This window comes from Notamacropus eugenii, chromosome 6, assembly GCF_028372415.1.
Source record: "Notamacropus eugenii isolate mMacEug1 chromosome 6, mMacEug1.pri_v2, whole genome shotgun sequence".
Classification (NCBI taxonomy): Eukaryota; Metazoa; Chordata; class Mammalia; order Diprotodontia; family Macropodidae; genus Notamacropus; species Notamacropus eugenii.
The window spans coordinates 95,004,427-95,030,035 of NC_092877.1; the positions used below are offsets into that span (position 1 = coordinate 95,004,427).

Below are 25,609 nucleotides of genomic sequence, written 5' to 3' on the forward strand. Positions count from 1 at the left end.
AATCTTACAGAAGATGAGAATTGGGGCAAATGTTCATAAATGGTTTTCTAATTTCTTTTACACTATGATTAATACCCTCTCAAACCATCTCTTTGCCCAACCCCCTCAGTATAATACAATTTTGGTGTGGGCTGGGATTGAAAACAACCAGATTAACTTAAATTATGGTCCCTCTTGTTATCCTCAATCCCACGCCTCACTGACCCACTGTGCCTGCAGCATTTCATACCCATTAGGTAGCCTCCTTTATCCTGCCCAATATGTGGCAATATATTCCTTCCTGACAAGGCAAGGTCTCTATCTATTTGTAAAATTCCTCTTGATTTATTTACTCAGTACATTTTCTACTCAATCTTCACCATTGCTTGCGATATATATTTATTTTATAACTATACATTTCTCTTGTCTACCTTATTTGCCCATGTGTCTTTACCTACTCTACAAGATTCCAAACTATTACTAGACCCCATTACATTTAGATACTCAGCTAAATAGCACGACAAATTTACAAACCTGCTTAGAAAGATGCTAATGTAAGGAAACCAACACTTCAATTAGCATACATAGTAAAATCTCCTCAATCAAGGTCACGAATGGAGTCGCCTCATGCAGCATGGGTTTCAGGGAGAAATGAGCTTGATCAGAGTACAACAGTGGATAGCTATTAACACTCTCCACCGCAGGAAGCATCAGAATCAAATGAAAGGTAAGAGAGGAAAACTGTCACCCTAAAAATCTATGCCTGTATTCAGAAAACCACTAGTTATTCTCTAACTCCTTCCTACCTAGATTTTTCACTGCTAAGATTGTCTTGTCAGTAATTTTAAGCTCAGAAAGAATTTGACCCTTCTGACAAGGTACAAACAAACATTCTTCACTTACTCCATTCCTCATATTAAAGGGTTAAAAAAAAAATCACCGTGGCACAAATGTTCACAGGCCAGCAAACACATCTTAGCCTCAAACTGGAGCAAGCTTCCTCTAGGAGTTTAAAAAAACCCAAAACTTTTCTATCTACACTAATGAAAACTGTGAAACTGATTGGAATCACGATGGATATTTCCTGTCACTTTCCATAGAAAGCCATCAAAACCAGCATCCATCTTGCTTAGTAAATGGTACCTACCTAGTTAACATCCTTAATTTAATATCATGGAATGTTTTAATCACAGAGATAGACTCTCTCACATAATTGCTTTTTTTTTATTCCTGATGAATTGGTACAGATTCAAACCAAAGACTTCAACCCAGAAACGCTGCATTATACATTATAAATCCTTTCATTTTTTTTTATTCTATCTGTGTTTGAACTTTAGTACATTCTCTTTTTGGTTATTTAGTCATAAAACAATGATTAAAAGGAAAGGAGGAAAAAACCTCTCACCAAGATCCTGTTTCATTCACTAAAAACTGTATACAGATGTGTTCCATTAAAACACACACACACACACACACACACACACTCATCTTCAAAAATTCAGTTATAAAGGGGAAAGACTAGTTTGCATTATACAAGGTTTTACCACAAGATTTCTTTAAAATAATAAACTTCTTGGAGCCAAGATGGCGGAGTAGAAAGACGCACATACACATAGCTCCGAACCCACAACCCATAGAACATCTACAAAGAAGTAACTCATGGCAAATTCTGCACCCAGAGGCCACAGAACATTGGAGCGAGGGAGATTTCTGTTCTGGAGAGACCTGCAAACCTCTCGCAAAAGGTCCTTCACGCTGCGGACTGGGCGCTGAGACTGGGAGCTGAGTACAGCCCTGCCACGGCCACGGCACCAAGAGGAAAAGATCCGAGCAGGCTTCAGGGATGGGATCTCCAGCGGCCACTCGGGTCCCTCCACCCACAGGTGACGGGGGTCGGTGAGAGAGTCTCTTTGGTGGGTCGAGAGGGGAGTGGGATGCCCCCATAATTCAGGCCCCCCCCCGGGAGGTAGAAGCTGAGAGGCGGCTGCAGACAGGGGCTCCCCAAGCGGGCGGGAGCCTGGATCCATTGTGGACAGTCTGTGTATAAACCCCCTGAGGGAACTGAGCCTGAGAGGCGGCCCTGCCCCAACCTGACCACCTGAACTTAATTCTCACACTGAATAGCAGCCCTGCCCCCGCCAAAAGCCCTAAGGCTGGAAGCAGCATTTGAATCTCAGTCCCCAAACGCTGGCTGGGAGGATCAGGAGGTGAGGTGGGTGTGAGGAGAATATTCAGAGGTCAAGTCACTGGCTGGGGAGAATGCCCAGAAAAGGGAAAAGAAATAAGACCATAGAAGGTTACTTTCTTGGTGAACAGGCATTTTCTCCCTTCCTTTCTGATGAGGAAGAACAATGCGTACCATCAGGCAAAGACACAGAAATCAAGGCTTCTGTGTCCCAGCCCACACAATGGGCTCAGGCCATGGAAGAGCTCAAAAAGAATTTTGAAAATCAAGTTAGAGAGGTGGAGGAAAAACTGGGAAGAGAAATGAGAGAGATGAAAGACAAGTATGAAAAGCAGATCAGCTCCCTGCTAAAGGAGAACCAAAAAAAGGTTGAAGAAATTAACACCTTGAAAACTAGCCTAACTCAATTGGCAAAAGAGGTTCAAAAAGCCAATGAGGAGAAGAATGCTTTCAAAAGCAGAATTAGCCAAATGGAAAAGGAGATTCAAAAGCTCACTGAAGAAAATAGTTCTTTCAAAACTAGAATGGCACAGATGGAGGCTAAGGACTTTGTGAGAAAGCATGATATCACAATACAAAACCAAAAGAATGGAAAAATGGAAGATAATGTGAAATATCTCATTGGAAAAACAACTGACCTGGAAAATAGATTCAGGAGAGACAATTTAAAAATTTTGGGACTACCTGAAAGCCATGATCAAAAGAAGAGCCTAGACATTATCTTTCATAAAATTATCAAGGAAAACTGCCCTGAGATTCTAGAACCAGAGGGCAAAATAAATATTCAAGGAATCCACAGAACACCGCCTGAAAGAGATCCAAAAAGAGAAACTCCTAGGAACATTGTGGCCAAATTCCAGACTTCCCAGGTCAAGGAGAAAATATTGCAAGCAGCTAGAAAGAAACAATTCAAGTATTGTGGAAATACAATCAGGATAACACAAGATCTAGCACCCTCTACATTAAGGGATCGAAGGGCATGGAATAGGATATTCCAGAAGTCAAAGGAACTAGGACTAAAACCAAGAATCACCTACCCAGCAAAACTGAGTATAATACTTCAGGGGAAAAATTGGTCTTTCAATGAAATAGAGGACTTTCAAGCATTCTTGATGAAAAGACCAGAGCTGAAAAGAAAATTTGACTTTCAAACACAAGAATGAAGAGAAGCATGAAAAGGCAAACAGCAAAGAGAAGTCATAAGGGACTTAATAAAGTTGAACTGTTTACATTCCTACAAAGAAAGACAATATTTGTAACTCTTGAAGCTATTCAGTATCTGGGTACTGGGTGGGATTACACACACACACACGCACATGCACACGCACACACACATAGAGACAGAGTGCACAGAGTGAATTGAAGAGGATGGGATTATATCTTAAAAAAATGAAATCAAGCAGTGAGAGAGAAATATATGGGAGGAGAAGGGGAGAAATGGAATGGGGCAAATTATCTCTCATAAAAGAGGCAAGCAAAAGACTCATTAGTGGAGGGATAAAGAGGGGAGGTGAGAGAAAAACATGAAGTCTACTCTCATCACATTCCACTAAAGGAAAGAATAAAATGCACACTCATTTTGGTAGGAAAACCTATCTTACAATACAGGAAAGTGGGGGATAAGGGGACAAGCAGGGTGGGGGGGATGATAGCAGGGAGGGCATGGGGAGGAGAGTGCAATTCGAGGTCAACACTCATGGGGAGGGATAGGATCAAAAGAGAATAGAAGTAATGGGGGACAGGATAGGATGGAGGGAAATATAGTTAGTCCTATACAACACAACTATTATGGAAGTCATTTGCAAAACTACACAGATTTGGCCTATATTGAATGGCTTGCCTTCCAAAGGGAAGGGGTGGAAAGGGAGGGAGGTGAAGAAGTTGGAACTCAAAGTGTTAGGATCAACTGTAATGTTCTTACCACTAGGAAATAAGAAATACAGGTAAAGGGGTATAGAAAGCTATCTGGCCCTACAGGACAAAAGAGAAGATGGAGACAAGGGCAGAGAGGGATGATAGAAGAGAGAGCAGATTGGTCACAGGGGCAATTAGAATGCTTGGTGTTTGGGGGGGGGAGGGGATAAAAGGGGAGAAAATTTGTAACCCAAAATTTTGTGAAAATGAATATTAAAAGTTAAATAAATAAATTTAATTATTAAAAAAAATAATAATAATAAACTTCTCTAATATACTTATACCATTTTATATAGATATGAATATGTATATATTCGTATATATTTATACATACACATCTTTTCAGGATGCACATATTCTACAAAGTAGATGACGGCACAGTGAAGATAGCAGGATAGCTGGGCTTCTGTAGTGGAGAAGTAAGCCACTCCAGCCAATAGCTTTAATAGCAGCTTCTCAGTCATACTGAGACTGCCTTTGGCCAGAGAATACTATCAGGAAGAGACAGGACTTCTCCTGCTTGCATCTGTCATTCTTCAGTGAAAAATGTGAGCAAATATGTCTGATGGCCAAGGTGAGAGGCGAGTGCTGCCAGTCATCTCGGGCCGTGATGGTCAATTTACCCTTCTCCCTCTGAGTCACTGTGCCCTGCCAATCTGGACCCCTAGGGCAGGAGCTCATAACCCCTATTAGAAAAATTAGAAGGTCCAGAGCTGAACATCATATTCTAGGTCAGAAGTTCTCAATCTGGGCCCAGAAAACATTTTCCCCCCTTTGAAATACTTTGATAACTATATTTTAATGTAATTGGCTTCTCTTATAATCCTGTGGATTATAAGCATTTAAAGCATTAAGCATTATAAGCATTATAATTAAGCATTATAAGCATTTAAAAAACATTTTTTCTGAGGTCGATAGATTTCACTTGACTGCAAAAGAGGTCCATGACACAGACAAGGATAAGAACCTTTGCTCTAGATATTGTCTGACAAGAGAGAACACTGAGACCATCATCTCCATATCTCTGGACTTCCCTAATACAGTCAAGGATAGCATTAGCTTTTGGTTTTTGTGGCTGCTATATGCAGAATATCCAAATCACTAACACACCCATATTTTTTTCAGGCATACTGCTATCTAGCTGGTCTGAGAGTTCTCAATGGTATAGGCTGAAGCTTTACTGGCTCAGGGCAAGGAATGTCTGCCAGAAACATCATATGACAAGCCAGAGTCACTAAACAGCCTCTGGATAAGAAGAGAGAGGGAGGGTGAAAGAAGAGATATATTCTAGGGTCAGCAGTGTTCCATAGGCAAATAATAGCGATGGTCTGGAGTCTCAAGTGTTCTCTAAATGGCTTTCTTTGGGGACTGGTGCTTTTTTTTTTAAGTGTGTCCTTTGTGAGAAAGGAAGGAAAGAAGGCAGGAAGGAAGGAAGGAAAGAAGGATGCCAAAAATATTGAACTTTGCAAAATGATCTATGTAAAGTTGATTAATTTAAGGTCATTTTGATTTTATCTAAAATAAGTATTATTCATCTTCTCTTAAAATGCAGGAAAAATAAAGGCAAATAAAAATTTTTCAAAAATAATTCCATAATATCTTGAAAAAATGTTATTGGGGGAAAGAATTTAAAAATTATAAAGTTAGGTAACCATAACATTATTTAAATTTTCTGTGAAGTGGCTAACTTGCTACAATATCAAAGCTAAAAACAAATCAGTGCTTTTGTTTCCTATGGGCTAACAACTTGTCCAGTCAGCTGATTCTCTTCTGATCTATCCACTAGGTGGCATGCATTTTTACTTTAGAAAAAATTCTACACTTCATTTATTTCCAAAACCCGAGACTGTTGTAACTTGAGAAAAGGATACAATTGTAACAGAGTGTGCACAGTTTTCCTGTAGGAAAACAATCTTTCCAATGTGGTGGAGAAAAGTAGCACGCCCACAGCCACAGGTAGATCTGCAGCTAAACAGCAATCACTCAGGGAATCTGAAAGGATCTCTCTAGTGCTCTGACACAGAAGGCAGCTCTTGCCCTGTCCCGATCAACCTTTTTATAGATGACTATAATTAAAGCTTACAGAAAACAATGCCCACTACATCGGCAAATAATAGAAACATGGAAACAGAATAACTAATAAGCTGGATGATAGAATCAGACAAAAATACTTTAAGAGGCTCAAATAAGTCTGACATGAATAAGTTAAGCTGCATATGAAGTCCTGCATTTAAATTTAAAATCAATTCCATCTAAATGACTAAAACGTATATTATATTTTGCCCACAAATTCTGCTTCTAGGCATGTACTCCAAGGAGGTCACTGATAAAGAAAAGGGTCTCAAAAACACCGAAATGTTTAGGGTATTATTTTTGAGGGCAACAAAAATCTAGAACCAAAATAGATACAACTGGGGAGTAGCTAACAATTGGGGCACATGGAATACTGAACTGTAAAATAAATAACTCTTCTATGGGAAACAATGCATATGAAAAATTACAAGAAATATGGAAAGAGAGGAGAGGGGCCACTATGACTGTGGAAGACTTCCTATAATGTTGAACTTCTGGTCCATGTGCTGGTTAGTTTTACTGAACTGTTTTGTGGTTATCTTCTTTATTCTTTACTATAAGGGATGATGGGAAGGGAAGGTTAAGTTGGAAAATGCAGATAATGTAAAACCAGAAGGTATCAATACTGAAGAATAAATATGAATTCTAAAGTCGCTTCCAATTTTCTGACTCCTCTGCTACTATTTCAACAAGACCCAAGTACCTGTAACAGAGAAGGAGAATCTAAGTCTCTTTCGTCTGTAAAATTCATTCCTTGAGAATCAGTCTGAATATTGAAATGTTGCTTCTTAATCCAAAAGAATGTGTTATTGATCTGTGATCTCATTGTTCTCTATCGGTACAAGATATGAAATGCAAAGCAGTTCATTGAGAAGGGAGGAATCAAAAAAGGGCAGAAGAAATTATTTAAATTCATTATCCTCAATTCTCATATTCGCTCCTGAAGATTATTCCAGCTCCTTGTCTTTTCTGTTACTTCATCCATCTGTGCCCAAGACTTCACAAAATAACAAGATTCTGGAACTAGAAGGAGTCATGGAGATCATCTGTCCAAGAGAGACTAAGTTAGTTGAGGACAAAAGCTAAAACTAGAAACCAGAACTTAAAAGTTATTTTCACACAAAGAAAAAGTCCTATCTCAATTATCTATCGCTGTGTTTTGCATCCTTGAATTTATTCCTTCTCCATTAGTACAGTAGAATATAAGCTTTCTGATGGTTTCATTTTTGCCTTAGTAATCCCAATGGCTAGCATATAGTGGGTTCCTAGTAAATTTTTGCTAAATTTAATAGATATAGCAATTTAAAGTTTGCAGAATGCCTGATTTGGTTCTCACAATAACTTTTTCTTCTAGCTACCTCAGGTAGAACAATCTCCGTTTTACAGATAAAGAAACTGAGACCCAAAAGAATTAAGTGACATGCTCATGGGCGAGGGGGGAGGTGGTAGACATGATATGCACCCAGAGCAGGTCCTGCTTTCTTCCTAACTACACCTCCTCCCCGATCCAGAAAACAATTACCCTCTCCCCAAACAGACTCTATGCTTTGGGTCCTCCTCACTTCCAATACATGATCCTACTTGAAGCATGTCTTATCAGTCTTCTCTGCATTAAACAACCCTAACACTTTCAACTATTTCTATGACATGGCTTCCAGACCCCTTAGCACCTTGGTCCTTCCTTTGGAAAAACCTGCTCCCTTGGGTCTGCTCTCCAGACTCCTTAGTCCAGATGGCCATTTCATGAGGGGCCCTAAAGGTGTTCATTCACTCCTCACTCAACTCACCCTCTGGACACCTCCTTGACCCACAGACAGCATACTTCTCCCCGCCCCTGTCTAGCTTCCTAGTGTTATCTTCACCACTAGGATGTAAGCTTCTTGAGGGTAAGGACTGTATTGTTTAATTGAATTTCTACCCAGTAATTAGCAGAGTGCTTGGCATATAGTAAGGGACCTGTCAGTGTCACTTTTCTCACTCTCAAACAATCTTTTTTTCAGTTTAGATTCCAAAATCATCACAACCAAAACTGCTCTCTCTAGAGTTACCAATGATTTCTTAATTGCCAAATCTGAGGCTTTTTTCCTCAAGGCCACTAAAGGACACAATTTATAGAGCCCTGGGGCATGGAGTCAGGAAGGTTTGACTTCAAATCTAGTCTGACAACTTAGTAGCTGTAACCCTGAGCAAGCCACTTAACCTGTTTGCCTCAGTTTCCCCAACTGTAAGATGGGAATAATAACAGCACCTACCTTGCAGAATTATTGTGAGGATCAAATGGGAGAATAACTTTGAAACACTTAGAACAATGCCTGCCACATAGTGGGCGTTATAAAAAAGCTTATTCCCTTTTTCCTTGAGTCTTCATCCTTTTCAATCTAACTGCTGCCACTGACACCATTGACCACCATTGACTAGATCCTCTTTCCTATTTGGGTTTTCACAACACTACTCTCTCTTCCTACCTGTTGTCCTAAGACCTCTTCTCTTCTCTGACTACACTTTCTACTCTTCTCCATCTATACTCACATCAACCCCATCTTGTCCCGAATCACTAACCGAAAATTAGGCATTTTAAACTAGATGTCCTGCAGACACTTCAAATTTAAAGTCAACAATGTCCAAAGCTGAGTTATCTTTCCCAGAAAACCTCCAAGCTTTCCTATTTCCGTCAAAGGCATTGTCATACTTCCTTCCAGTCTTCTGGGATCATAATCTCAGCATTATTCTTGACTCTTAACTCTCCTTCATCACACATATCTGTTCAGTAGAAATGGTAGAAACCTTCACCTTTAAAATGAGAGACCTGGTAGATTTCTACCAATTCTATCACAATCAATCAATATTCATTAAGTGCCTACGGTCCAGGCATTGTGCTAATAAATAAGCACTGGGGATACAAAAACAACATCTCTGACTTCTGACCCTAGCTCTCAATTAACACAGCTAAGGGTCATATCACCTCTTACCTAGATTATTGCCAACAGTCTCCTAATTGGTTCTATTTCTCAAGTCTCCAACTATTCCAGGCCATCCCCCATTTTGATGCCAAGGCAATTTTCCTTAATTGTCAATTTGCCACATGATTCCCCTATTCAATTAATTCCACCAGTGTCCTATTACCTCATGCATCCAATATAAGCTCCTCTGTTTAGCTTTTAAAAGCCCTCCATGACTTTGGCACAGTCTATCTTTCCACTCTTAATGGATCTTACTGTCCTACTACCCCTGGCCTACTCTGTGATCCAACCAAACTGAACTCTTCTCTATTACTCACACAGGACACTCCAATTCCCATCTATTGACCCTAACGCTAGCTTTCACCCAGGCCTGGAATGACTTTCCTCTTTACCTCCACTTCAAGGAGTCCCTGTCTTCCTTTAAGCTCAAGTACCACCTTCTTTTGCATAAAGCCTCATGTCAGGGTAGACCACTTCCAGTACTAGCCATCTTGTAACTTAACTACTTTATGTTAACTTTGTACTCATTCTCTACATACTTATGGTATGAACATATAGAGATACCACATCTACACATATATGTCCTCCCATTGCTCCACAAGAGTATAACCTGGTACCATGTTTGGCACATTGTAGGCAATTGATAAATTCTTGTTGATTGAGTAGAGAGAACATATGAAACTAAAGGAAAATGCTGCATTCAGAATCAGGAGACTCTGTTAAAGTCTGGCATCAATAGTTACTCACTATGCTATCAGGGATAAATCATTTCTGAGCCTCAGTTTCCCCATCATTCTTATTCTATCTACCTTGGAATTGCTATGAGAGGTTCAACTGAGAAAAAGTAATCATAGGACTTTCATCATGTGAAGGCACTAGATCAATGACAGCTGTCAAAGCCGGGGGCATCTTGCAGTGGTGCAGCGGACAGCACACCGGGCCTGGAGTCCAGAAGAACTGAGTTCAAATCTCAGCTCTGATACTTACTAGCTGTATGACTTTGGGTGAATCACTTAATTACTGTTTGCCTCAACTGTAAAAAGGGGATAATAACAGCACCTACCTCCCAGGATTGTTGTGAGCATCCAATGAGATAGCATTTGTAAAGCACTTAAGTATAGTGGCTAACACAGAGTAGGAGGCATACAAAGTCTACAGTGATTATTCTTGTTACAGTAGTTGGGGAAGGTGAATGCTGTGTGAAAGAGATTTCAGTACCAGGCTAAGGGAAGTTGGACTTAAATGGAAAGAAGCTTTATAAACCTAAAAGGACTATCTATAAAATGAGATGTTACCATTGGCTCCTAGAAATGAAAGTAACCCTCCTGATAGAATTTACTATACTCCTCTAATACTCTATCTACTTGGTATACTCTAGGCCAGAGTATAGTAGAACAATCAGATCTCATGATTAGGATGCTATCCTTCTATTAATACAATCCCAAATTGTGGTAGGTTGGTTCTTTTTTAATCTTCCACATAATATCATCAGTTCTTATTGACCTTGTGGCCAACCAAAAATTAATCTTGATAATTTGATATGTTAAATAGGAATTGATTTTTCAAGCAAGAAAAATAAAGTGTTACTTTGAAAATGATCTAATTGCATGATAGTTTTGTGGTTTCATACACCAAAAAATAATTTTAAGTGATATATTAAGGTCATATATCCTTTTAAAACATTTCCTCAAGCAATCAAATGATACACAAGGTGGAATGAAAAAAATGAAAATCAATTCACATGGTTGTTGCTCAAAAGTATGCTGACTTTTGGCTACTTTTCAGCGGCTCCTCTACTTACAGGGCAGCTGAAAGCCATTTGAAATTTCCTCTTCCCAGGCCAAAAATAACACAACAGCCAGTTAGTGTCTCCTCAAGATCGATCAGATCTCCAGCAGTTTCAGTAGAACAGATAAAAACTAAACACGCACAGGAGATCAATACAGTTGGTGGAAATGGAAGCAACTCCATGATAGCATCTTAACAAGGAAAATTCAAACCAAACACATTCAGGTAAAACTGTGAGAGCAGATCCATCTCAGACCACAGTGCTGCCACACAGAACATCAGTAATGTGCCTGCCTCTTCTTCCTCCCTAAAGTCAAGAAAAAGGGCAGGAGAGCTGCTTCCATCAATTTCAATGAGTACCAAACTTGGCTTTTCCCAGTTGATAGGAAGTAGATGGTCATATACAGGGAAACCAACAGGCATTGTGGATAGCCTTACTATTAAAGACATCCCCATCATTTCTTTAAAGATTTAACATTTCCAAAGTTCTTTCTTTCTCTGCAGGGCAGACAACAGATGTGTTCTCCTCTTTCCCAATTAACAGACAAAACAAATGAAGTTAAGAGAAATTAAATGATTTAGGGAGGCAAGGCAGTACAGTAGACAGTTAAAGTATTTAGAGTCAAAGGACCTTAGTTCAAATCCAGACCTTCTACTAAATAAGCCCCTGAAAATCTCTGGTACTCAGTTTCCTCACCTTTAAAAGGAGAGGACTAGATTAGATAACCTCTAATGTCTCTTTCCAACTCAAAATCCATGATTCCATAACTTTTCTAGGGTCACACTGTCAGGGCCTAGAATCAAAAAAGGTTTCTCCTTAAGTCAACTCATTGCTTTTTCTTCTACACTATGCTCAGGATGTGCCACCTGAAAGTCAAGAGTGTACATGTTCTCATGGCTTTAACTTTTGTAATGATAGCTAATAGCTACATAGCAACTTAGAGTTTACAAGTGGCTTCTACAAAATTATCTGTGAGCATTTATATAATGCTATAAGGTTTGCCAAGGGTGTGATTTACAGTGGAAGAGGCTTAAAAATGAGATAAGATTTTAAAACTCTGGTCCATCACAGGCCAAGAAACAAGGAATTTAGAGACATGTATGGTAACATTCAAAAATCAGCATCTTCTTCCTGCAGTCGGTTGATTTTTCCTACTTAGAATGAAATTCCAGGACTTTGAAAGTTAAAAGCCTTTAGTTAACCAGTCAACTAGTATTTATTAAGAGTCTACTATGTGCCAGGCACCATGCTAAATGCTAGGGATACAAAGAATGGCAAAAACCAACCAACCAACCAACCAAACTAAAACAACAACCAGAAAAATTAGATCCTACTCTCTAGGAGGCACACAGTCTTTTAGCTTGTGTGATGCTGTGGAAAGAGCCCTGTATCTAGGCTAAGAGTGGTTGGGTCTGAAGTACGACCTTGTTACTTAATGTAGGAAGTCACTTCACATTTCTGAGGTCAGTATTCTTATGTCTAAAATAATGAGGGTGGAGGGTGTCCTAGATGCAGACCAGGTAGAGCAGATAGCCCCTTTCCCCAGAGAGGGACAATTCATCTAGATATTGATACAGGGAAGATTACTTATGAATATCCATGAAAACAGTAGGGCATTGAGGAACCAAATTTGGGAAACAAAACCTGGGATGGAATCCAACGTCTACTACTTACTACCTTGTGTGACCTTAGGCAAGTCACTTGACTTTTATGTCTTTAGGGTTTCTTCATCTGTAAAAGGAGTAGGTTGGACTTGAGGTCCAGCTCTAAATCTGAGTCTGTGAATCTTGCCAAAGGAATTCTCCTAAATCCTAATCTTAACCTCATCTGATTTATTTATGGCTGAAATCTTCAAAGGCATATTAAAAATGAGGAGTTTTAGCATCAACAAAAAAAGTACAAGAGGAGAAGCTGTCAATTGGGGGAAAAAATCTTTGTATCAAATATCTCTGATAGGGGTGTGATGTTTAAAATATATAGGAAACTAGCACAAATGTATAAGACCAAGAGCCATTCCATGATAAATCAATGGGTCAAGGACATGAATAGTTTTTTAAAAGAAAAATGGCAAACTATAAACAACCATTAAGCAGTTTGCTCCAAATCAATGACAGCTAGATGGCTCCATGGATAGAGTGCCAGGTCTGAAGTCAGGAAGACCTGATTTCAATCCAGCCTCAGATACTTACTAGCCATGTGACCCTGGGCAAGTAACTCAATTCACTGAAGAAGGAAATGGCAAACTATTCCAGTATCTTTGCCAAGAAAAACCCATGGACGGTATTGATGTACTATGGTCCATGGGGTCACAGAGTCAGACATGACTAAATGACTGAAAAACAAAAATAACAAAAATCAATGATAATAAAGGATGTAGAAATCAAAACAACTCTGAAGTTTTATCTCTGTTCCAGAAAACTGACAAAGATAACAAACATGGAAATAGTGTTGCAGGGGGAAAGATGGACAGAATATGGATTCAATTCTCAATAGAGATCATTCCCAGATCTTTATATCGAACCTAATCTCTCCCCTGAACTCCAATCTCATCCATTTCTCAAGCTGAATATCCTATAATGATCTGAAATTCAAAATATCCAAAATAAAATTTATTATCTTCATCACCACCATTACCATCACCCATCCCTCAGCCTACTTTCTCCGTTACTTCAAGGGCACCACCATCCTTCCAATGATTCAGGCTTTCAACTTTGGTGCCATCCTTGACTCCCTACTAATACCCACTCTAAATATTTAATCTGTTGCCAAATCTCTTCATTTCTACCCTCACAATAAATCTCAAGAGTGTGCCCTTCTCTCCACTCACATTTCCCCCACCCTGATATGCAGATCCTCATCCCCTTATTCCTGGATTACTGAAACAGTCATCTGGTTGGTCTCCCTGCCTCAAGTCACCCCTACTTGGGTCCTGTCTGTGCTCAGCTGCCAAAGTGATCTTCTTCAAGCACAGTTCTGGTCATGTCATCTCTCTAGTCAATAAATTCCATCAGCTCCCTATTATCTCTAAGATTAAATATAAAATTCTCTTTTTGACTTTTAAAGCCCTTCACAACCTAGCCTCTTGCTACCTTTCCAGTCTTTTTACACCTCACTCCTTTCCACAAACACTGAGATCCAGTGACACTGGCCTCTTTGCTGTTCCTCATGCAAGACACTCCCTCTCCCAACACTTTACTCCCCTCCATAGACTCTACGATTAAGCAGCATGACCTTCTTGCTGCTCCTTAGACATGAGGAACATCTCCTGACTCTGGGCTTCTCCACTGTCTGGCTTCCAAGCTTGAAAATCTCTCCATCTCCACCTCTTGGCTTACTTCAAAACAGCTCTAACCCCTTTATTTTGCAGGAGACTTTTCCAAGTTGCCCCTCCCCAACCCCAATAGTACCTTCCCTCTGAGATTATCTTTCACGTACACTACATATAGTTTGCATGTACAACTTTTTGCTTATTCTCTCCTTCCAATTGAATGTAAGTACCTTGAGGTCACAGGCTGTCTCTCTTTGTATCCCCAGCACTCAGGACAGAATCTGACACATAATAAGTACTTAACAAATGCTTGCTGAATGACTAATATAGTTGACAGAATTGTGAAGTGGTCTGATCATCATGGAAAACAATTGGAAATTATGATGAGTGACTAAAATGCCCATGCTCTTTGACCATGTTTGCATAGATTAAAGGCAAAAAGGTTTCATAAATACCAAAATATTCTTAGCAGCCCTTTTTGTGGTAGCAAAGAACTGGAAACAAAGTCAATGATCATCAAATGGAGACTAGTTTCACAAACTGAGGTCCATGAATATAATGGGAAGCCATTATGCCATAAGAAATGCTGAATATGAAGAAAAGAGAGAAACAGAAAGGTGTGAACTAATGCAAAGTGAAATCGGTAGAACTAAGGACATGATAGAGACAATCACTACAAAGCTATAAATGGAAAGAAGAGAATTATAATGTGTAATTATAATGACCAAGCTTGGCCCAAAACAAGACAAAAATGAATCTTTCTCTCTCTTTGCAAAGGTGGGAGACTGTGAGAGTAAAACAACTGCATATGCTACCAGTCTTAGTTGATTTGTTAGTTAGTTTTGCTAATCTTTTTTTCCCTCTGTCTTTTAACATCTTTGTTATAAGTGATAGTTTATTGGGTGGGAAAAGGGGAAGAGATACATTCAGAAATCAAGATCATATTAAAATAAAGAAACTAATTTTTAAAAATGCTTATTGAATTTAATTGTTTGTATTCAATTGGACTAATTCACATTTCTGCTGAAGCAATTATTTTCAGGGGAAAATGACTTCTTTAGGAGGATATATGAAACAAAATGAGATGCAAGTGTCAGACACTTTGAGGACAGTATAGTGCAAAAATACTGCTAGCTAGATCTGAATCAGGTCATTTCAGGTTAATATTGATTTCATTACCTTACAAAATCCACTTCAGTAACATTGCATTTCAAACAACATATCGACTGATCTACAAACTATAACTTGGGGAAGACAAAAACAGGATAAATTCAGTTCCCTATTAAAAATATTTCTTTTCAGATACACCAGAATTAAAGCAATCTTTTTCATGCCACTCCAATTTCACTCCATTAAATTTCTAACTACTAAATCAAGATAAAAATAAGATAGCAAAAGTAGTTAATTTGAGGCAAGGCTAGACAAAGAAGAACATGGGCTATTATTTCTGGCAAGCTGAGCCCAGCACTATTTCCAAAGATGGATCAAACTCTGGATCAGAAGCTCTGGCAATGCTTAGTCTAACTTTTCAGATCCAGCTTCTATTTCATTACATTAAAATGTTACTTTACCTTGAACTCCAAGATTTGGCCAGAATATACTTGCTGGTTCATATGATCTAGAGCAAAGACCTTTCTTTCTGCTTGAACGGCTTACTAAGTTGTTCCAGAGGAGAAATCAGTGACATGCGAAGGAGGAAACAGGCGCTCTCTAATGAATTCCTGTTCTTTATAAAAACCTTTAAGCTTCAGGGATCACAAGTTCCAAACTTCAGCCTCAGTCACCATGCTATCTAACAGCATGACACCTCTTTGCAGCCAAGAACTTATTTCATCAGTCACAAGTCCATTTTCAAAATACTGAACCTCTAACCAACTGCTTTTTATTGCCTTTGTGATTCTACCAGTAAGACTACGTACGACAACTCACAAGTCTAAAGGGCCACAAAAACACAGCAGACGATAAGCACCCTAATCCAATGAAAATATGCAATTAGGAATGACTTACAACCTCGAGCTGTTTCTGAACACTCCACTCTCGACTGATCTGCTCCCAGCATCCTCTGAGTTTTTCAGACACATTTCCCGGAGGCTTCTTATTCTTCTCTACAGTGCCTCCAAATCAGTTTCCCAATCAAAGCAAGGCAAATAGCCTCATTTGTAAACAAGCATTTACTTAATTAGCTTAACTGGAAATGAATTTTGTGGGGAGAAAGTAGCAACCTCCTACACACACACATCTGCTGGTGCACCACTGCATAGCTGATACTCCACATGTTGGTCATACAAATGACTGCCCATCCCAAGAAGCTAAAAACAAGCCCTGGATAATAGGATTAAAGCTGTGTGTGTATTCTCTATTGAGCTGATTCCTCTTTGCAAGACACTGATGTATGTTTTGATCAAATCCATTCAAGAGACAAGATCTGGACATGGTAAGTTTGGGCCACAAGCTGGTAAGTATCAATCACGTCTTGACTTAACTAACCCAACTCTTTCCTTCCCTCTCTCCAACCAAAGGAAAAAGAAAATATTTAAAGAAACAAAATTTGTCTTATTCCTAACAGCTTGCACAGACAAGGAGGGGGTGAGGAGGGAGCATCTAGGGGGGTGGAAGAAGTCTGAAAAATTTATTACAGAAATGCAGTCTTTGAAGGCAAAATTCTTCTTGAGACTACTAACTAACCTTCAACTCCCCAAAGTGGTACTGCAGCAATAAGAGACATTGATTTAGTGAAAGGCTATTATTGAGAGTGCTGTTCTCATCATGAAGTCCCTCCCCTTTAACTGTAATCAATAATTTAGAGCAAAGCCAAAAGTCATGTCAGCCAAAATGACCCAGGAAACAGATTTTTCTTTTTTGCACAGAGTAGGAGTAAAATTAAATTAACATCTGACCAATAAATTATTGTGATTAAGAAATCCATATATTAGCTGGAAATGTTAACTATATGCCACTACCTGTCTTTTGGATCATGTTAAGAACTGAAGCAGAGCTCAGATTTAAAGAAAAAGAAAGAATTTAAGCAAGGTTATGGAGGGAAACTACATTATGATCTCTCATCATCTGATCTTCCATATCTCATTGCTGTGGGAACCCCAATAGGCAATGGGCATAAACTCTCTAGGTGTTGACAGCCGAATCCTAGATAGCTCTTCTTCAACCTCTATCTAAGAATAAACAGGTTATCAGGAAGTCTGTTCTAAAGCCATGGCTAAAAATGCTCAAGTCAAGATCTTCCCAATTCATAGTCAGGTGCTAACATCTTAATTGTAATTCAAATCCTTGTGAAAGAGTTCATAAGGAATGAGATAGCCTGCTTAAAAAACTCTAGCTCGCTCTCTCTCATATATATATGTGTATATATGTACACACACACACACACACACACACACACACACACACACACACACACACACACACACACACGGCAGGAAATACCAAGGCAGGTCCTTCCTAATATCTAAGTTTTTGGCTGGCAAAGAGGAAGGTATCTCCCCTTTCTTCATGGCCAGCTGATTTCTGACCAAAGACCTCACATGTTCCCAGTGAAAGCAAGGTTAATATTTGATTAGGTTTTGTTGTTTGAGGGGGGGGAGGGAGAGGGGTTTGACATTTTAATATTCAGAGTAAATCCTTAAAACATTGTCTTAAATTAGGTGAGTGTACATTTTCCACAATAAAATGACCAAACACAGAGTATAACTAGTTTCACTAAGTAGGTCAGGAGAATTCCCATAAGGTCACACACCACTTCTGACCAATGACCCAGAGCACTCTGTCCCTACATCTATTACAGATGATAACTCTTATCCTATTTTGTATTATAGTTATTTGTATGTGTGTTCTATACATTTTCTCAGGATACTATCAGCAATGATAACTTCCACTTATGTACCAGTCCAATAAGGTAACTAACATCACTCCAACTTAACAGATGCTCAGAGAGTGCTACCTACTCCTAAGGGCCAGGACCAAGGTTCAAATCTATGCTTTTAAGCTTTAGAGTTATAGAAGGTAGACAGTGAATACAGCACTGCATTGGAAGTAGGAAGACCTAGGTTCGAATCCAGCCTCAGACCAGCTGAGCAAGTTACTTAACCTCTGTCAGCTTCAGTTTCCTCTTCTGTAAAATGGGGATAATAACTAGCACCTACCTCCCAGGGTTGTTGTGAGGTATTTGTGAAGTGCTAGGCAAGTACTGCCTGCACTTCTACTATCCCATGGCCAGCACTATATTTCATCTTTGTTGCCCTAGTGCTTATTAGTAAAATATCAGCTCATCACTGGAACTTATTAAACATTAAAGCGTAATATTGGATTAAACAGCATTAAGCACTTGTGTAATCTGCTTTAATAGACTAAAAGATCTGTGAAAACAGAGACTGGGATCCTTTCTGTCTGGGTTGTGCTTTTGGTAATAATACGGTTTGATATTTTTTCTAAGCCTTTAGTATGGTCTTCTCTTTCAGACACCTTGAGTATTAACCTTCAACACCCTCAAAATAGTATAACCTTTAACACAGAACTCCTCTATGTAAATATCATGACTAAAATTATATTTTAAAATATCCATTGAATGAATGGATGCTCGTTTTGATGGGACAAAACACGCTAGGTTGGGGTTGGGGTTGGATAGATAACAAATGTGACTGCTTTCTGCTTCCACACCCAACTCTAGTAAAAGTGCCAGCTAGCCTCTGAGCCATCAGGCATCTGTCCAATTTCTCATGGCTTTGATCTAATAGAGAGGCTAGCTGACCATCTGTCTGGGTTACTGAAATGATTCCTGCTTGGTCAGGCCTGTTGGAGTAGAATACTTCTGCTCTGCCCTCCTACTCCAAGACTTTATGATTCTATATGATAGTGGGAGAAATTTGAATTTCAAGATGGCATTTATCTGATGAAACTGATAACAGGACATATACATACACTGGAATCTGGCTCTGGACAATTTATAATGCAAAGCTAAGTCTGATGAAGGCTTCAAAATCCCATTATTGTGCTAAATCAATTCCCAATGGCTTTAACAAGGTCAAGACTCATTAAAAAATATTTGATGCCCAGTAGTGTGCTCATAGACCTATCATTTCCCTGGCATAGGGAATTTGCTTTGAGGAGACTCAATACATATCAGCACCTGATCTATAATTTATAATCTGATATAGTTGCTTGGAGCCTGTCACATAGCCAACATGTGTCAGAGGAAAGGCTTAGACCAAGGTCTTCCTGGTTCTGAGACTGACTTTCTATCTACCAGGACAGGCTGCTTTTCAGTTCACAGTCATATACATTTGTATACTCTCTAATGGGAATGAAAATGGAAGCCTGATACAGACCACTTCATTATCTTCTTGAAGCAGGCTGGAAGTATTTTATGTCTCTGGACATAGCTTTTTAGATATAAGGAGGGGTGTAAGGGATATATATCAATTTCTTGTTGTTTTCTTATTTATTATCAATTCTCCTTATTGATTATGATTATTTTCTAAACTCAGTCTGAAAGCAGGAAATACTATTTCAGGACATATCTTTGGATCTCACTTCCCTTTCAAGAGACTGAAGGAACTCACTAAGGCATTTGCCAAAAGCCAAGTTCTGCTGTTTTGTTTTGCTGGATGTGTAATTTCACTGGAGTGGAAACTCCTTCCAGGGATGTAGTGGATCTGGAGATGACAGTTTTGTGGGGATGCCAAGGTCACTAAGAAGTATTATGACATGAAGACAAATGACTAGTACGTGGCAATCCATCAGGCATTTATTAAGCACTATGTGTCAGGCCCTGTGCTCATTGCTGGGAATAGGGGGAAAGCAAAAAAACAAAAAACTAGTCTGTGCCCTTGAGGAGCTTATATTCTAATGGAAGAAGCAACATACACATAAACTGAGTAGGTGGAAGGTAGCCATAAAGAACAAGGTACAAAGGGGTGCAAGTACTAGGACAGGTCTCCTGCAGAACCAGGTGTTTGAGCTGAGTCTCCATAGAAACCAGAGACTCTAAGAGAGGGAAGTAAACAGGAACTGAATTCTAGGCATGGTCCAGCCAGTTCAGAGGAAAGGAGACAGAAGGTAGAACGTGGTATATGAGACAGGATGACCGGACCTTAGAGTCAGTGGAGAGGAATAATGTATAGGAAGACTGAAAGATGGAAAGGGGTGAGGCTGTGAAGAGTTTTAAATGTCAAATAAAGTGGCTTACAGGTCAGAGGAAAGCATTGGAGTTTACCGTGTGTGTGTGTGTGTGTGTGTGTGTGTGTGACAGAGAGAGACAGAAAGAAACAGAGAGACAGAGACAGACAGGGAAAGACAGAGACACATACATGAAAATCACTGACTGCAGTGTGGAAGACAGAGTAGGCTGGATGACTGGATGGTGGCAGATAAATTAGAAGGCTACTGCAATTGTAGGTGAGAGGTAATGAGGGGCTGACAAAGACTGCTAAGTGGAGAGGAGACAGATTCGAGAGTTGTTATGAGAGTTGAGAAGTTTGGCAGAGGTCGCATTTGAACACAGATCTTCCTGGTTCCATTACGCCATACTATCTCTTAATGTTTTGTTATTTGTGCTTTTTGCTGCTGGACACAAGAATGAATTTAAATTTACTGCAGGGGGCAGAACCTTCTCCTGCAGAAAGGTTACATTTACTGTGAACAAAACTAATACTTTTGGATCTAGAATTCATGGTTTACCAAAAAAAAAAAAAACATTGGCTCCTGTCACTGCTTAGTTTAAAAAAAAACCCCAACAAACCCATGCCAAGATAAGCTTAGTGGAAATCAGTGAAACACATGGGTCGTTCATTTTTTTCCCCATTTACCTTGCATACTAGAGAAAGAGGAGTTTATAAAAAGCATTTCGAGTTTCTCTAAATTCCAAAGGCATTGGCACTGTTAAGAGTTTCAAATGTTTTTTCAATCTGAAACTTAATCCTACTCCATTTCATGCTGAATTGACACCACAGGAACACCAATGAGGATCCCAAGACATGTCACATCTGCTGGTACCTTGAGATCACATCCATTTCTCATAGAGCTGACTCTGGGTTCCTTCTAGAGCCTTCACAACTGTAGAAGACTGCTCCCTTCCTGTAACATTCTACTGAAATTATTCTGGATTTCCCTGCTGACTCCAGAAACCAGATCCGTCAAAAGCACTTTAATACCAGGAGGTAATACCGATGGGCTGGCCATGCTGTTCGAATGCAAAACGTATGCTTACCAAAAAGTCTATTTTATAGAGAATTCACACAGGGCTTGTGGTCACATTGTGATCAGAAGAAGTGATAGGAGGACATTCTCAAGGTCTCTCTGAAGAACTTTGGAGTTGATTGTGTGACATGGGAGATATTGGCACAGGACTGCCCAGCATAGTGTGCCCATGTCAGAGAAGGTGCTCTATGAGCAAAGCAGAATTGAAACAGCTCAAAGGAAACACAGGATGCTCAAATTTAGAGTATCTACCCAAAATGTTCACACAGACTATCTGTGCCCATTCTGTGGTAGAGGATCCTGAACTCATATTGGTCTGATCAGCCACAGTCAGACACATTGAAACTTGACTTTATCATAGTGATGTCACTTTAGTCCTCTTCGAGAATGAAGGACAACAACCGACCAATACCAGGTATTCCAATCTAGTTCCTAGAGCAGATAGCTAGGTGGCCCAGTGACTAGAGACCAGGGCCTACATTAAGGAAGTCCAAAGCTCAAATCTGACCTGAGGGACTTACTAGCAGTGTGACCCTGGGCCAGTCACTTAAAATCGTTTGCCCCACTTTCCTCAACTGTAAAATAAACTGAAGAAGGAAATGACAAACAACTCCAATATCTTTGCCAAGAAAACCTCAGACAGGGTCATAAAGAGTCAGACATGACTGAAATGACTAAACGACCGTATCTACAACCTAGAGGCACTATTTTACCAAAACAAAACATTTTTTAAAATGACATCAATACTTGCCTTCAAGGATATTATGTTCTGGAGGTGTAAAGTAGGGAGTGATGGGATCATAGAAACTACCTCCCCAAAACTGAAAGACTAAATAATTTTAGGGAAGAACTCAGGGAAGGTTTTCCTTAGTTAAGCTTTCACATAAGAGGATTCCATGAGGAAGAGATGGAGAGAAGGTACACTCAAAGAATGGGAAAGGAGAATGCGTTCATCCCTAGGCAAAGAGCCTAGAACAAGTATGAATTTCAACTACATTCAAGTTTGCAAAGGGAGAAACATGGCCCTATGGGAGTTAGTACAATGTGGTAAAAACACAGAGCCTGGATTTAACATCAGGTGACCAAGTTTCACATCCTGGTTTTGCTACCTACCTATGTAAAGTTGGGCAAATCATTTAATTTCTCTGCGTCTCTGTTTTCTCATGTTCAAAATGAGAAAGTTGGATGTATGGATGTCTAAGGTTGCTTCTAGCAAGACTCTTACAATCCGAGGGCAAGGGACCACTCTGAGACTCAATGCACTCCAAATTCCTTGAATTTCCATTTAAATAATGGACCAGGCCATTTGTCCAGGAGCTATTTCTCTTTAGATCCAGAAAACATTCAGGCTTACGAGCAAGCCACTGTACTCGGATCGTACTATTCTCACAGGGCAACTGGGCAAAAGGTCTTGCAGTGAAATAAAGTATGAGCGCTTTGGGCACAGGAGGAGAGAATGGAGTTCAACGGTATACACACATATATACACATATAATTATGTACATTTTGCATTATATGTAAATACGACACAAAAAAGGCATCAAACGAGTTAATTGTAAGATATTCAACAATGCTGGGCACATGGTAAGCACTAAATAAATGTAAGGTATCATTATTATTGTAAATTTTGCATGATGCCATCCATATCTCAACACACATACATCTACATACATACACAAATTTGCCTGTTTTCATAAATAATGAGGGACAACGTGGTTATAAAAGACCTAGGCTGGAGTCCAGTCATCCACTTGGCAAGTAAAGTGCTAGACTTGGAAAGAGGAAGGCCTACGTTCAATTTCCACCCCAGACACATACTACCAGTGTGACCGTAGACAAGTCACAGTTTGCTCACTTACAGTATGGGCATCCTACTCCACAGGACTACTATAAGGCTCAAGGGAAATGCTTTGCAAACTTTAAAGCACTGTATAGATGTCAGTTACTATTGCTGTCATTCCTACCTCCTTTTCATCTGGTCCAACAGAATCAGATAGAAACAGTCCTAGGACAAGTTAGCTAGTATATGACTCTTCTTCTTTTGAGTATAGTTCACAGACCATTGCATATTTGAAGAAAATAACTTTTTCCTTTCTCTTATAGTGGAATTCAAGTATTAGGTGCAAACCCATCTTCAGTGGGACTTAATATTACTATGGTAACTCCTCCTATCCCTCTTTTGACTACACCTACTACTCTCCTCCTCCTCCTCTCCTACTACTCCTATTAACACTCCTATTAATGTCCTACTACCTTCCTCCTCCTCCTCCTGCCATTACTGCGCTTTCTCCTCCTCTGACTCTCCTATGACTATTCCTACCACTTTCCTCCTCTTCCTTCTCCTACTCCCTGCGTGGTCTCAGAAAAGACACTTCACCTGAACTTTTCTATGAAATGTAGAAAGCAGCCTTTGTATCTCCGTTCTTTCCCCTTCTCCTACTATTCCAGTTCTCTTTGTTACTTACAACTCTCAGAGTTGCAATGAGTCACTCACATAATACAATCAGAGATGAGAAAGTCATGTAGTTTAATTCCCTCCCAAACATCCCTGATGTTTCCATCTGCTCCTGCTTGAACACCTCCAGGGAACTGACCCCTTTCTGAAGCAGTTCTTTCCATTATTACAAAGTTCTTCTCTATTTGAAATTGAATCAGCCCCTCCATAACTGTAAATTTGCTCTGCTCTCTTAGAACAACACAGAACCAGTCTTCTCTCTCCTCTATGTGGCATCCCTTCAAATAGCTGCAAACAAATTTTAAATCACTTCCCTTGTCCTGGCTAACTACCCTCTGTTATTTCAACTGCTCCCTGTATGCCAGTATTGAGACCCTTCACTGTTCTTATTGCCTGACTTTGGAGACAGACCAGCCACAAAGCTAATCACAGTTGTCTGAAAGGAAGAAAGTATTACACAGAGCAGAACTAGGATAGATCACAGGATCAAAGCTCTAGAGCAGGAAGGTACCTTCAAGAGACATCTAATCCTAATTCCTCAATTTACAGAGAAGGCAACTGAGGCTCTAAGACATTAAGTACTTGTTGAAGGTTCCACAGGTACTGAGTGGCAGAGCCAGGTTTTGAACTCAGGTCTTGATTCCAAATTCAATGTTCTTTCACCACACCACAAATGTTTCTCAGGGATAGCAAGACACTTCAAATAATCCATGCCATGACTACAATTTTAACCTAGGATTGAATGCAAAATACACTTTGGAATTTATAAAACCTATTATTCTGAACTCCATATACTTCTAGAAAACTTAATAATATTTATAAAGAGGTTTTGTGGGAATCTCATCATTGCTCTGGAATCCAGACTAAATGTATCATCATTCAGGAATTGTTCAGAAGATTTAAGTGTGTCCACAGGGGCCCAAAAACAAGAAATTCAATAACAATTTAATTCATTCCACACCACCTCCATCATTTCTAAACTTCCATTTTAGCATGCTCTATTTCCAACAGCATATTAGGCATTTTGGCTTCTCATACTCAAGAAATTAGAGGTACAAGGCTTCAGCCACAATGTAGTACAGAGGGCACAATGCTTGATATTCAGTCAGAGGTTTTCTTGTTGTCTAGTTGTTTCAGTCACATCTGACTCTTTGTGACCCCATTTGTGACCCCCAAAAGATACTGGAGTGGTTCACCATTTCCTTCTCCAACTCATCTTACAGAAGAGAAACTGAGGCAAACAGAATCAAGCAATTTGCCCAGGGTCATCCAGCTAATGTCTGAGGCCAGATTTAAGATGAAGACGAGTCTTCCTGACTCCCAGCCATCCAACCACTGCACCATCGAGCTGCCTGAGCGCAGTCAGAGAACCAGGATTTGAATCCAACATATTCTACTGAGTGCCTGTTTTACCGCTGGCAAGTCACTAAGCTCTCTAGACTTCAGTCCCCTTATAAAAGGGTTGGGTTCTACTTTCTACTTCTAAATCGAATTCTGAACTCCTTTCTACTTCTAAATCTACGATCAGACAGCTATGTAAGAAGGAAAATGAGGAGGAAAGCTTGACCCCAAAAATTCCAGTCTGTTTAGCTGTTTTCACAGAAAACTGTCGGGCTTGGGCTGCTTTTTGTTTTTAAAACCGCCATCTGGTGCTCACCTTTGAGATAGGCTACTTTAAAACTCAAATCCCATTTATAATTAATATTCCATTTTTCAACCACACATTAAAAAATCCACTTTCCAAATACTTGAGGCAGTTGCATGTAGTCTAAGCAAC

The 25,609-nt window shown here is 39.6% G+C and overlaps 1 protein-coding gene across 5 annotated transcripts in view; it reads right to left on the minus strand.

The window, feature by feature from the left end:
• The window catches only part of APBB2 (amyloid beta precursor protein binding family B member 2), a 419,709-nt gene that overhangs the window by 168,876 nt on the left and 225,224 nt on the right, over positions 1 to 25,609 (minus strand). Inside the window, exon 1 of one of the 5 annotated variants that reach the window (XM_072620573.1) lies at positions 15,740 to 17,540. The exons of the other annotated variants lie outside the window; for them this stretch is intronic. The gene's annotated coding sequence lies outside the window, so the exon portion shown is untranslated. Of the gene's footprint in view, positions 1 to 15,739; positions 17,541 to 25,609 lie in introns of those variants that run through there. 5 annotated transcript variants of the gene reach the window in all.